This window comes from Malaclemys terrapin, chromosome 3, assembly GCF_027887155.1.
Source record: "Malaclemys terrapin pileata isolate rMalTer1 chromosome 3, rMalTer1.hap1, whole genome shotgun sequence".
Lineage (NCBI taxonomy): Eukaryota > Metazoa > Chordata > Testudines > Emydidae > Malaclemys > Malaclemys terrapin.
The window spans coordinates 47146250-47160473 of record NC_071507.1 but is presented as its reverse complement, the minus strand read 5'-3'; the positions used below and the strand labels follow the sequence as shown (position 1 = coordinate 47160473).

Below are 14224 nucleotides of genomic sequence, written 5' to 3'. Positions count from 1 at the left end.
TTATGGGACTGGGCCACCTAGGATTCCAAGTGTAAACAATGAATTAGTTCTCCCTGGCTCTTTTCAAACCTGAGGTGTACACTGTAAATATTGGTGAAATCTGATGGAAAGAGTGTGCAGAGATTATTATTATTTTACCCTTAAATGTTGCTTAAAAATAAGAGACCACTTTACCCCCCCCCCCAAAATTCTGAACTCATTCAAATGTGCCTATAAAATACTAGCCTAATTCTGGGACATGTTTATAGGAAAGGTCATTATTTTTCATACAATAAGTAAGAAAAACACCAACACTTCACCATTAGAAACTTCATGCTGAATATACTGCAAAAATAGCAACATATTTATATTCAGTACCATGAAGTGCAGTGAACACTTAAAAAACCTAAGGGTCTGATCCAAAGTCCACTGAAGACTGCCGGAAGTCTCCCTGTGTCTTTAACAGGCTTTGGATCAGTCCCTAAATGAGAGTTTAGTAAAATATGCTGTTTCTGGGCATTTTGAAGCCCTCGTTGTTAATGCCTTCAAAGGTAGAGTCTTCAGGCCATCACACTGTCTTGTCTAAAGGAAGAAGGGGGGGGGGGCGGGGGAAGCCCATGTCTTTTATTATTCCATGCTAATGAAACGTTACCGAGGTACACGAAACAGAGGCAAATATTTTCTGAAGTGCAAGCAGTGATTCATAGTAAATATAGTAAATATGAGCATTGCCACAAATTGGTAGGCAGCATTTTCAGGACTGCAAAGTTTAACTGTCTATAAGATCACTGGAGGAGTGATAGAAAGGGGTAATTTAGCAAGCATATCGCAGCAACATGCTGTGCGATGTAGAGCACTCGGTAGCAATTAATTTTTGTTAATGAATTTAAAACTAGATGTATGGAAATGGTTATATAAAATGTATACACTGCTAAACAGCTAACTAGTCCTTGGGGTTTGCGCTTTAATTATCTGTATGTAAATCATTTCAACCAGAGCAATCTAATGAGTCAAAAACTGCTAGGAAATGTGGATCTGGATTTGTAAGGTCTGTAAGACACTTCTCCCCCCCCCCCCCCCCCCCGCCTCCTCCCCACCCTGATGCCCTACTTCACTAAAAGGCCTTTACATATAAGCAGTTACTATCCTCTAATTAAACACCTCCTATGAAAAGGATGGTTTATAAAGAGAAAATAGGATTTAGTGATGCTTTCTAAAGTAGTATCACTAAATTCTAAGGATGCCCACTGTAGGAAATGTATGCTAAGGAATATTGAAAACTATCCAGCTGCTACAGAGGTTATACTTAGATGACTCATAAAGATCTCTCCCAACCCTAGTATTTCTAATTTGATGGGAAACAAAACATTTATTTTCATTCTGTAGAAAAGGAATGAGACAACTATGCAAACTACTTTTTCTTGCAAGTCTGAATGTGTCTCTTAGAATCAGAATGTGTCTCATTCATACTGCAGTTAAATCATTGTGCTTCCTGAACTCCCTCACGCATGGACTAAGATTTCCTCTTAACCGGGAATAAAGATAAAAAGCTGTATATATTTTTTTCTGTTTACAGTTATCTTAAGCAAAATTAAATTAAACCAGAAGTTATGATGAAATCACAATTTATAATTGAATTACTAATACAGTACGGTATCTGATGGCCTTTGATACCATCCAAATTTGTATTTATGTGCTGTAATTGGCCATATTAAATATACACAATGGCCTTTGGAATGCTTATAATACCACACTACTTCTCTTTTTTAAGATGGGATCTTTATAACATGATAACATACTTCACAGTTACCTACTAGAGGGAAAGCGCTACTTGGGCTAGTGATGTGAATATATGCTTTATAAGCAGGCAAAGAAATGGTCCAGATTCCTAATGTTTAACACTTCTTGCAAAACTCATATTATAGAAGATAGGAACACACATCTATTGTACCCTACACATTGTAAGTTAACATAGTTGGACACACGTTTAAAAGTCCAAACATAAACCTTGGGAACAATATCCTAACATAGTTTAGATTTTAATTGTTCCAAGGGGGGGGGGAGGGAGCAGGTGTGTATGAGTTTAGCCTCTGTGCAGACAGCTCTGTGCTGTATATTCAGCGAATGCACTTGGAACCAGCTGCTTGTTTTAAAAAGCTCCTTAACTCAAACTCCGTATGGTCTGAAATATCCAGATAGTTAGCATTCTTTCCAGTTTGATATGATTGAGACCTTTACTTGAACTGACCTCAGAAGGAATAGAAGACTAATTGAGGCAGCCCTAGTTCTAGCTCTCTAGAGGTGTAAAACACTGCACATGGTATCTGGTGCATGCATAAAGAGGTTTACATAGTGGAGGGGGGGAATGGGAGAGGGAAGAGGGTTTCCCCCCCCCTCTCTTTCTCTCTCAGTACTATTTTTTTTTTCTTTCAGGAAAAAATAATTTCAGTTTCATCTTAATATCGCTGCATAGTAAGATAATAAGCACAAATGTAAAATGCACCCAAACAATGGGGAAGGTAAAATTAGGACAGTACTCAGGTGCCTCAGGGCTGTAATTAAAGCACTCTGGATAAAAAGAGATATTGTGCCTCAGATTTATGTTCTGAGGATGGAAAAAAAAAGCGGAAAGTGAAATACAGCAAAAGAAACCCTTAATTCCAATGTATTTCAACTCACCCATCAGAAGAAATGGCATTAATTCAGGTACCCAATTACTGTAATGTGGTTCAGAGCACCTCAATAGGTGTTTCAATCTCAAGCCAGGACTAACATTTGTAATCCTTTAAATGCACTTAAGAAATTGATGTTACAGCCCCACAATCTGTTAGGGGCCTTGCTTCCTGGCTGATTGCAAAGTATCCCACCATTAATTGGATCATCAGAATGTGATCCGCGTCCTGGTCCTCGGATTATGTAAGACTGACTTTGCTCTGACGCGTTGAACCAGAGGCTTCTTTTGCTGGATATTTTGACCCTTAATGTAGATAAGTGGTATTTTTCATCAATCTTAGCTTGCATTAAAAAAGGGAAATGTCAATTCAATGTGGGGCGTTTAACTTAATTCAACATCTTTTAATTTAATACCTTGGAAAAGTTAGTCTGTCTCCGACCTACCTCATACTTCGGCTGATGGAATATTTTGTAAGACGCTATTGGAGATACATTGTCTTGTTCCTCAAATAAAATCAAGTTCCCAAAGTCTTCACTCTTTGTCTCTTTATGAAAAAGGAGTAAAGGGGAACAACTTCTTTTACTGCCTGCAGTTGTAATGGAGTTGCTTCAGTCCCTGCAGACAGTTGCGCCTATCTTTGCCTGAGAGAAAATAAATTCTACATTTTTTCCCCAGTCTTCACTTTGCTGTTTTCATCTTGGACTGTATATTTCCTTCAGGATTGTGTGTGTTGGGGTGCTGCTTCCTCTTCTCACACCTGTTTGCTGAATGGAGTTTTAATAAAACTCCTCACTTTGATTAATTTGCTGAATATATTTAGTAAATGTTGGTGCTCAAGTAACAGTGGATTTGGACATCGTCTGTTTTGGACCAGATCTAAAGCCCATTGAAACTAATGAAAAGACTTACACTGATTTTCAGTGCACTTTGGATCAGGTCCTTTATCCCCAGAGCTGGTGCAGGACAGGCAGTGGCAGCGTATCCTTCCCTGTACGGCCTTACCAATATGCCTCCTCTCTGACCTGGAGGGACCATTTGTAAGTATGTGATTTTTCTGCGCCAGTCCTCTTCCCAATCTCCCCCACCCCCAGATGCTGAAAGCATTTTTCCCACTTGTATGGACATAGTCAACTGAGTCCAAAGTCCATTGCAGCAAAGGTTGTTAAATACCCAGTAGAAGTAGCAGGGTACCCTGGTGCTTTGCCACAATGAACACTGAGTACATTTGACCCTGATAACATCATTGGAACAACCATTTTTAACACAAGTTTGAGGGGTGCTCCCATGTTTGACACTTAATCGTGACTGTTTTTTCAAAAGTAAACAGAGACTAAGGGTAAGGGGTTCGTTCACTATCCATGCCTTATCAGTCTTTGACATATTTCCTGGGGCTGCCAGCAAGGCTGCCTACTAGTCCCAGTTGTGGTGGTAATTTCTGTGATGTAGACAGATGTTCTCAGGAACTCTCTCCAGAAGGGTGGTCCAGAAGAGTTCTGTAGGGCGTGTTTTTGCTGTTTCCATGGCAGGGGAGAAGTAGGTTGTTTTTACCTCCATTATGGCAGCATTATCTGTGTCTGAGTCTGTCAGTATCAGACCTCCTTTTTTGCCACTGAAGTTCAAATTTCATTCCTTCCTGCTTTTTTCCTGTCTGCTTTTTGGGCAGAGTTTTCTGTAAGTACGTTTTTTGGAATTTGGCAAGATCCAAGAGTTTTCTGGCCAGACTATGGAGGTGGCTTTTTTCTTGTCTTGCAGTAGAGAGAGTTTCCACCTCGAGGCGGAAGTGGGCTGACCAGCTGAGGAGAATGGTTCTTGCATTTCTTATGTTTACATGCAGTCCTACGAGTAAGGTAGATTACCTGTGAGAAATCCTATCTTATCAGAGGCATCATCTGAATGATTGTTGAAGCTATCTACAAGAGTTGTATGAGGTTTATCGTACGTTAGGCAGTGTTACTGTGAGCTGGGAAACCTTAGCGTCTGAGGTTTGATAGTGTTAATGCCCAGGTTAGTCAGCTCTCTGGACATGCAGATTTGGTGAATGCAATCAAAGAATTTTGATCTGAGTGTGTTTTCTGCGTTTAACCACAGAAAGAAATGGAATGGATATGTTACATCCAGATATGTACTTCTGGGTTTGTGGTAAGAGGTGGGGAGCAGGGGAGGAAAGGAATGAGGTAAGCCAACCCCAGGCCTGTATCATCAGCCAGCCAGGTTTCTGGGATCCAGACCAGGTGACTTGTTGATAATAAGATTACAGATCATTAAGGATTTATTTACCATATATCTTGCATTGGTCAACATGAGTCTCAGGTCCTGCTCTTTGTCAGTTTTGGGTCTGTGTGAAGTAGCTGTTGGCTTTGAAGCCAATAAAGTTGTGGTTTCACTTTACACCAGGAGTGAATTTGGCCCAGTTTCCTCCAGAACTAGAACATCTCTCTCAAAACCAGCTCAAGAGCAAGAAACAAAACATTGCCCTGATAGCAGTGCAGTGCCGGGGCCAGTTAAATAGCTATTGTGGCTGTGGTATGACAATAAAGGAGAAGCTAAACCGTTTGGAGTATTTGTGGAAACTCTAATATCCATAGCACTTGTATAGAAGCAGCATTTACCAGCAGGTTTTACACTAGAATAAGAAGCTTTTGAGTATTATTCCACTGTATGAAGGGGTTTTGTAGCTTGTGGCAAAGCCTTCCTGGACAACTGATTTTACACACAGCCAGTGTATCTCAGGGTGGTCTGTGGCATGGGGTTACATTGTAAGTGTGTCGCTTACAATTTATTTAATTGGAGTCTTGGGTGACATTTCCCTTCTGCTGCATCTCCAGATAGAAAGCCGATCTACGTTTCTTGCTTTAAGTACACTACAAGGTTGGAAAGGAAAGTTGAGTTTGTGATGAAGTAGATATATTGGCTTCCCATGCTTTTGAAGACAAATGGAATCTCATCCATCGCTGCTGTACCAGTACGCTGGTGCTCCGTTTCAGACTGCTTTGGGTTAGGATTTCAGTTTGCCCTTCCTTCCTAATGGGGTCCCTTGGTGGTGAATGCCATCCACACACAGGATGGATGAGATGCCCTAAGGACCTGAATCAGGCTTGCCTTTTAAGCAGTGCCTTGCTGAGCTGCGAACTGGGGTTTCCTTGAACTGCTCTGTGAGGATATGAATTCAACTTTGAGACAAAAAGAGAGCAAAAATATTGTATACAGAAGCATGTGTCAGTTAACAGCACATGGTGTTCTGTGGCAGTCTGAATATGTATCGAAAACGATTTCCTTGTGGAGTCTTCAGTATTTCTGTGAGTCTCGTTTTCCTTTGTTCTAACTCCCACTGGGACAGGTAGAGAAAAATGGCTGGTGCATCTGCTCTGGCCACTGTCAGACAGAAGCTTGCAGCAGAATTAATTCCGTCTTCTCTAATGATCAGCAAGTTACCTCATTGTCAGGAAATGGCCTCTTCAGTCTAAAGAAACCATCACAACTCATTCTCATTGTATGCTACAACACCTTTCTCTAATGCCTGCATCTCTCTTACACCAAAAAACATTCCCACCTACCTTTTAAGCTTAAGGTCAGAATGGTTTCTTTACTCCATAAGTCTGGGTGTTCCCGGATATACTATGTGTATCAAAAAGCTTTCAGATTAGAGGCCCTACATTTTATATCTTTTTCTTTTCTTCCAAAGAGCAAGCTCTGCCTTCCCCTTTATGTTGGAGGAAAGGTTAAGACATGATTGCCTGATGAAACCAGGCCTGCCACGCTGTATCCATCTTGTTAGATCAGATTCTCACCTGGCTTGCCATACTGTGTTGAGGAGACATGTTTGTGACTGTCCAGAGCAGACAGCTGAGTGCTTCCATCCTGTTAGATCCCTTTTCAGCTGGATTTAGTGGTAGTTTTTACACTGAGGACGCACAGCTTTGTGCAATAGGAATCTTGCTCAAATTCTTATGCCCACGTTTTTACACAACTTGGCTCTCCCCTGAATAATTTGCAAGACAGTGCTGAATAAGGAATACAGTCATCCCAAACTCCTGGCCTCCAATGGGGGAAGAATCATAGGCACAATTATTAGTGCCTGCAGTGGCACCCAGTTTGAGCTCTCCTTCTGTGGTTTGCTGGATGCTGTGCTCAAAAAGTAGGCCTATAATGTTTATATATTAGAGTTATATATTGTATATTTTCATTCTTTCTCTGAGTGGTGGCACATACATATGTGGAGTCAGATGTGTGTGACGCTTAGCAAGTATGTTTGAAATGGCTGAGTTTGGTTTCAGAGTTAAGTCCAGCTGTTGCTTTAAACACTTTGTATAGTGCAGTGATTTATGCTGTACCAGTCTCATAGAAGCAGGCTGATGTGAATCATGAATGAACTACTTTTGAAAGATGAAAAGGATGTGAGTATTCCCTTTCTCCTTCCCTTGCCTTCCCTCATCCTACCCTTTGCTCCCCTCCCATCCAGTGCAAGTAAGCACATTCCTGTGTGATGCAGAGGAACTTGCTAGATACTGGTTAGTCTGGTTCTTGTGTCTGGTTTTAGTACTTCTTTTATGTGTCATCTCTCACACTGTCTCCCTGTCACCTCCCCTACCATTTGAAACCCATATATGCTAAAATAGTCTTGAATGGATCAGTAAATGTGTGTCATAGAATGGGACCAAACAAATATGTTCACCCAAGATCTGGGAAGTGGTAGGAGCTGACCTTTTACACTTTTTCTACTTTTCAGGTCTGTAAGCCCTGAGCCACCCTAAATCTCCTGTCCCTATAAAAAGCTGCATTTTAAAAGGCTTTAGGAGGCTTGCTGACCTTGCAACCTACTTTGTAAGGAGTCTGCACCCACAGCTATTAAACAAAATTAATTTCAGCACTTTTAAATTGTTAATCTTGCAAAAGACAACTCGTTTGCTCTCCAATGATCCCATAGGTCATCATTCTGTGTGCTGTAAGCCGTCACCGGGGTTTGTGGCTCTGAACATCATCAGTCTGCTTGTGGTTTTCCAAATGCCTTTCCAAATTAATTCCCTTGCTCTCCACTTTCCCTCCCTCCCAGTTCTTTGAGATCTGGGAACTTGGTGAGCTATGTGGATTTAGTGGGCATTCAAAAATAGCCCACAACATCTTATTTTCAATTTAAGGCTACTCTATCCTAAATCAGTGCTTCTGACTCCTCCACCTTATGGTAATGAACGTTGGGCAACAGGACATTAATTCAGGTAGGAAATGACAGCTTTAGTGTTCTGAGTGTTCGTTTTTCTATCGAAAGGGTTACATCTCTTGTAAGTTAAGTATCTCTTTACCCATGGGGCAAATGTTTTATCATGTATCAATTTATTTTGTATCCCTTTTAAGTGCATTTTGTCTGCTTGGCTGTAGAACTTGGAAATGTTACCTTTTCCCTCCTTGTGATGATTTGTGTGTGTGTGTGTGTGTGTGTGTGTGTGTGTGTGTGTGTGAGAGAGAGAGAGAGAGAGAGATCTGGGATTATCATTCTCAGTTGTCCCTGCTTCTTCCACATCTTTTGTCTCTGCCACTCAAACCAATTTCAGCTATCCGCCGGCTTTCATTTGGAATAATAGCCTCTCTTTTTACTGTTGTCTTGTCATGTTTGATTCGGCAGCACAAGGGTTTTAAATTAGCCAAAATGTTTGCATGCTGGGCTTACTCTGCTGCCACTACCAGTTGTAGATCTACTGAACCACTTGATGCTGAAATTGATGATTGCTCGGAAAGAATAAGAAATTGTTGGTGACTACCGGGAAGATTCGTTCACGCCGAGCCCCTTTTAAACAACATAGAGGGAGGGAGAGAGAGATTTCCTTCATTTTCCTGCCACCTGGCTGGTGGTTGTATTGTGCTTGTGCCAGGTTCCTGCTGAGTGATTACAGTCCTGCTAGGCTGGGTAGTTCCTGTGATTTCAGAAATAAAAACAGAAAAAACCCCTCAAAAGATGTGCAGTTAAATTCAATGACTTACAGCTGCTGGGTTTTAACTCACTGGTGAGAGAGCACTTTAATTTCTTTCTTATTTTATTCCCTCCATATTGAATTTTACTTGTCAGAAGTTTTAACCAACAGAAAGCTACCTTCCCTGGCTGCTGGAATTTGTGGTGCTAAACCACCAAATGGGAATTGAGCAGTTTTTTTGAATATTTTTCTAATCAACAGGGATTGGACATTAATGTGATTTAGTGAGCTCTGGAATCACCAGGTAAAACCTGCCAATGATCCGCAAAATTTATTATTACTGGTGTTGGTATTGAAAGAGATTTGTGACCAGAATTAACAAGTGGCCATCCTACCTGAGAAAGTAGGTATTGCTGTCTTATGCATAACTTCAAAGTAACCAGAAACATTTTGACAGTGCTAAACTCTAACCAGTGAGACCACAGAATTAAATGACAAGTGGCTGGAATATTACTAGAGATGCAATTGTATTTTATTATCTAGTACATTCACATCTACAAAGGTAGATGTGCCTCTCCCCCACAACTCCACTGAATGGCTGTGGTTTGATGTAAATCGTCTTTGAAAGATGATACATCCTGGTGTTATTTTGAAGCTTTATAGCCCTACCTATCTGGACCTGGACTTGCCCCTACTGGTAGCTGGCACTACAGGTCACAAAATGAGGATGATAGGTCAGCAAGTGTTCTGTGTACAATAGCTCTTCATGGTATCCAAATCTATATGAGGCATAGGAGGCTGTGTTATATGACCCATGTCTCTATCAAACCTTATTGAAGGAAATTTGGTAATTGGAACGTAGGATTTGCTGCAGTGGGTTAGACAGTTAGTTCTGGCATCCTACATTTTGGTAATGGCTGGTACCTGATGCTTTGGAGGAAGGTGAATAAACCTGTTCACACCCCTAGCCAGTTGTGCAATGGACTATACATGGAACTGTGTGTGTGTGTGTGGGGGGGGGGGGGGAAAGCGGAGTGCAAAGAATAGTAAAAATGTGACAGAAATATGTCACGTGATATCAGACACACACATAGGCACTGACTTACTCAAATCCCGGGGGGTGCTCGACCCCCGCTCCACCCCAGGCCCCAGCCCTACTCCATCCCTTCCTCCAACTCCCCACCCACGCCTTGCCTCTTCCCATCCCTGTTCCACCCCAGGCCCAGCTCCCACCCCCACCCTGACTCTTCTTGACCACTCCCCACCTCTTCCTGCCCTGGCTCCTCCTCCCCCCGGCACCTCCTGCATGCTGCTGAACAGCTAATCCATGGCGGGTGGGAGGCGTGGGGAGGAAGGGTAAGGAGCTGATCAGCAGGCCGCCAGCGGGTGGGAGGCTCTGGGGGGAGGGGGAGGCACTGATCCTTGGGACTGCTCGTGGGTGCTGAGCACCCACTATTGTTTTTCTGTGGGTGCGCCAGCCCCAGAGCACCTATGGACACACAGGAGCCAGGCATATAGGATGTGTGATTCCAGACACACAGAACACTATTCCTCAAGATTATAACCAAAAATTGTACAGTGTCCTGGATAAGACAATAAATATCACATATTCAGTAATAGGACTGCACTGCATCTAAACTTATAATGATGTTTGCACTTGCATTGTTACAACTAAGCTAATTCCATCATCCAGTTTTTCTGGTTATTAAATTATATGTTGTCATTTTATAAGCTATCATTTGTCTGAAAAACACACCGTGGCGTAAATTTTAAGGAGTTCCTGTAAGTCTTTGTTTTCTCCTTGCCCCCCTCATGTATTTAATAAATTTTGGGGAAATAATCTGAATGAATAAAATATGGATCTAATTAATGATATGAATTTCCAGGGCCCAGCAATGGATAACTGCAGTGTAAATCTAGCACTGCAGGCTTCAGTTTGCACCCAATAACAGCAGATTGAATGGGGAGGCAGGATACCATTATGGGTCTAGTCCTGTTATCTCTCTCTAACTGCTGTAATGTTCCAAATTGCTGATTTCTCTGCTCAATCAAGACAGTTGTATTACAGGAAAATATATTGGTAGAGGTGCTAGTGAGGGAGCTAATGCAAAGGATAATGAGTGGCTGTAGCTATGTCCTCCAGCAGACTTTGATGAGTTTTGATAATATATGGGATGGGTCAATCTGCCCTATTAGCAAATGTAGCCAGTTTATGCTCTACATACAAACTAGAGATTTGATAAAGCACTAAATGAGTTTTCCGGCTCTCATTCACAAGGTATTAGATGTTAGAAATGTAATGGGATCATCATGCTTCTGCCAGACTTTCGTTAAAATGTGTTCTATAACGTAAGCACGAGGCAGCATGACAGCTCACCGGGAGAGGAAGGGTGGTCTTGTCGCTAAAGCACAAGGCTGGGGACTTCTAAAATCAGAGTGTGGCTCATGCCTCTGCTTCAGAATCCAGTGTGATTTAACATCACTTTTCCTCTGTTTCCCCATCTGGTTAAAGTTGGAGCCCTTTGGAACATTTTCAATTGAAATGAAATTTCAGCAAAGCCAAAATGTTTAGCTGAAATGTTTCAGTTTCAACTTGCATCTGAAGAAGTGAGGTTCTTACCCACGAAAACTTATGCTCCCAATACTTCTGTTAGTCTCAAAGGTGCCACAAGACCCTCTGTTGCTTTTTACAGATTCAGACTAACACGGCTACCCCTCTGATACCAGTTTCAACTAGACATTTTTGAAACGGGGCTGGAGAGGGAGGGAGTGTGTGTGTGTGTGTGTGTGTGTGTGTGTGTGTTGAGGGGTCAGGGAGAGATGAGATAGTGGGATGTGAGACCAAGTGACTCAGGCCTGGTCTACACTCTGGGGGAGGGGAGAGATCGATCTAAATTACGCAACTTCAACTACATGAATAACATAGCTGAAGTGAACGTATTTAGATCTACTTACTGCGGTGTCTTCACTGCAATAAGTCGATGGCTGACCCTCTCCCGTCAACTCAGCTTGCGCCTCTCGCCCCAGTGGAGTACCGGAGTTGACGGGAGAGTGCTCGGCGGTCGATTTATCTAGACTAGACGCGATAAATCGACCCCCCGCTGGATCAATCGCTAACATTGATCCAGCGGGTAATGTAGACAAGCCCTAACATTCACACTCATAGCTTGGTGGTTAGGGTGACAGAGGTTCAAGTTCCTGCTCTGCCTGAATCAGAGTGAGCTGGGGTGAAAATCTCTGTTACAGCAGGACCTTGTATTTGGGTTCCCCACAACAGAGACAGGTGCCCTAACACCAGGCTTCCCACAGCCTCTCACTGGGACATTTGGATGCATCTTTCCGAATCGAAAACATTAGCTTTTCAGTTTGAAAACGGGCATTTTGACACACATCTTTTTTCATGAAAACATTTGAAAGGTTTCATTTTTGTTTCAGTGTAGAGTGAAAACAAATCCGAGAACCTCAGATGTTCCTGTGGAACAGAATGGTCATCCTCCAGTCCACTGTAGTTAAACTTCTCCCCGTTTCATGAGTTTTTATTGTGAGGCTTAAGCCCCTAATGTTTGTGAAGTGCTTTGACTTTCTCTAACGGAAAGTGCTGAATAAGTGAAAATAATAATTCAACCCCCGTTTCTGGTTTAAGAGACCAAGTAGCGTTTTATTCAGCAGTTGCTGGGAAATTGCCCAAAACGAAGTGGAAGAAAGTACGGGTCCAGGTGATGCATGCTAGTAAAACTGAGCACAAAAGAATGAAGTTGGCTAGATAATAGAGTGCTTTTTTTTTCTTTTTAATGTTTCACAGATATCACTGATCTTATCTTGTGCCAAAATTTTACTAGTGTTGAGGAGATAGTATTGAAATAGCACAGAAAATTCAGTAGACAGGGTGGGCAACATGGCTGCCAAGCCAAAGACCTTGTATCAATACATGTTTCTGCATATTAACACAACTGAGCCAAAGCTTGAATATTTGCAGCACTCCTGGCAGTCAGGGAAAGTATTGTTGTCCCCATTTTACAGCTGGAGAAATTGAGACAGCAAGTGACTCTCTCCCAAGGCCACTTACTGAGTCAGTGTCTGGAGTAGGATTAGAACTGTGCAGTTCCTAGGCCTGTGTTCAGGCCATTAAACAGCATTGTTTCTCTGATCAGATTGGCAGCTATTTTATAAGTCTATTTATTCCACTATCAAAGAGGACAAAGTTTTTGAAGCTTTGAATGTTTTCCTCTCTTTTTAAATAAAGACCTAAAACTGGTGGCCACAATGCACACTCACAGTAGCCTACAGAGAGCTCTGTTTTAAGATTCACTAAGCAGAAATTATTGTGAATTAGATAGTTTTGCAAGGATTTTTTTAATGTACTTTTTTGCTAATGCTCTTAGTTTTGGTTTCCACCATATTTTCAAGTATTGTTCTTAATTTTAATTTTTAAAATATCGCTTTATTTTTACTAACAACTTATTGCTAACAAAGATCGCCAACTCCGATGGCGTGTTTCTAGCCTTAATCTGTTTCCTAGCACTAGGGAGGCATTTTTACCTTTTTTGCAAAAAGTAACAAGAATGTCATATATAAAATTACCCTGTTTGAAAGAATGTAAGCTGCATCCCAATATAGATCACAGTGGAAAATGACTCAAAATTACATGACAGCTTCTCCCCCTTCTTTTCTCCCCCTTCCTTTTCTCAGTCTGTCTCTGGTGCAGCTGCAGCATGAAACATGCACAGTGTATTGTGACATTTCAGTTTACTGTTACTAATAATTCCTATGCATGTTTCATTAGTCTGTTATTTATAGAATCATAAAAGGGTCTCTTCAATATTTAGCCTCTGCAATGTTGATGATGACATCCTAAAGATTGAAATGTTCTTTTAAAAGAAAATAACATGTAGGTGGAATCTTCACATCACCATCATATTTATCGATTCTTTTGTCATATTTAAACTCTCTCACAATCCCTCTACAGAGAGGTGGCTTTAACTATATGAGCAGTCAAGGAAAAGTCCAGGGCTGAAATCCTACATCTTACAACATGCAGTTACAGAGGCTGTGGAGAGCATGAACTCCAGATGCTTGTATAAACAAGACTTACTAGAAGTCTTTACCTCATAACTCCTCATAAGCTTACACCTGACAAGCCACTCAGCGCTAGAGGACTGTGTTTTCCCTAATAAATTCCTTTTTGAACCCACTTGTTAGTCAAGCGTTGTGCACACTAACTACAGAAAGGGCCCTGTGTCTTGGGCATAAATTACTCTTGTGTGCCACTGTCTCTGAGCAGCCCCCCAGTTATGGATTACTTTGTTCTCGACTTGACAGGAACATAATTAGAACTGTTGATGAAATCTACCAAATTGTTCCTCCGTGGCCTCAATGGTCAGGAAATTTGGTTGAGTCGTATTTGTCACCGACGTAAAGGCTCTAAACACTTCATATTAACTATGTTATTAATGTGCCCTCTAATCTGTCCATGAATTGGTAACACTTGAAGTGAGCTGAGCTCTAATAGCACCTTGTGATGAATACATTGTAATGCTGTTAAAAAGTTTCTAGAGGGTGAAAAAAATGTTAATAAAAAGTGGATGTTGCTTTTTTTTTTTTTTTTTAAATGGAGATTCATTTAGGCCTTACATTGACAGACCGTTTTCTGTTCTATAGGATTTGCTGA

At 41.4% G+C, this 14224-nt stretch overlaps 1 protein-coding gene across 4 annotated transcripts in view; it reads left to right on the top strand.

Moving 5' to 3' along the window:
• Nucleotides 1–14224, top strand: part of ESRRG (estrogen related receptor gamma) — a 472761-nt gene that overhangs the window by 175169 nt on the left and 283368 nt on the right. The window contains exon 1 of one of the 4 annotated variants that reach the window (XM_054022555.1): nt 7323–7342. The exons of the other annotated variants lie outside the window; for them this stretch is intronic. The gene's annotated coding sequence lies outside the window, so the exon portion shown is untranslated. Of the gene's footprint in view, nt 1–7322; nt 7343–14224 lie in introns of those variants that run through there. 4 annotated transcript variants of the gene reach the window in all.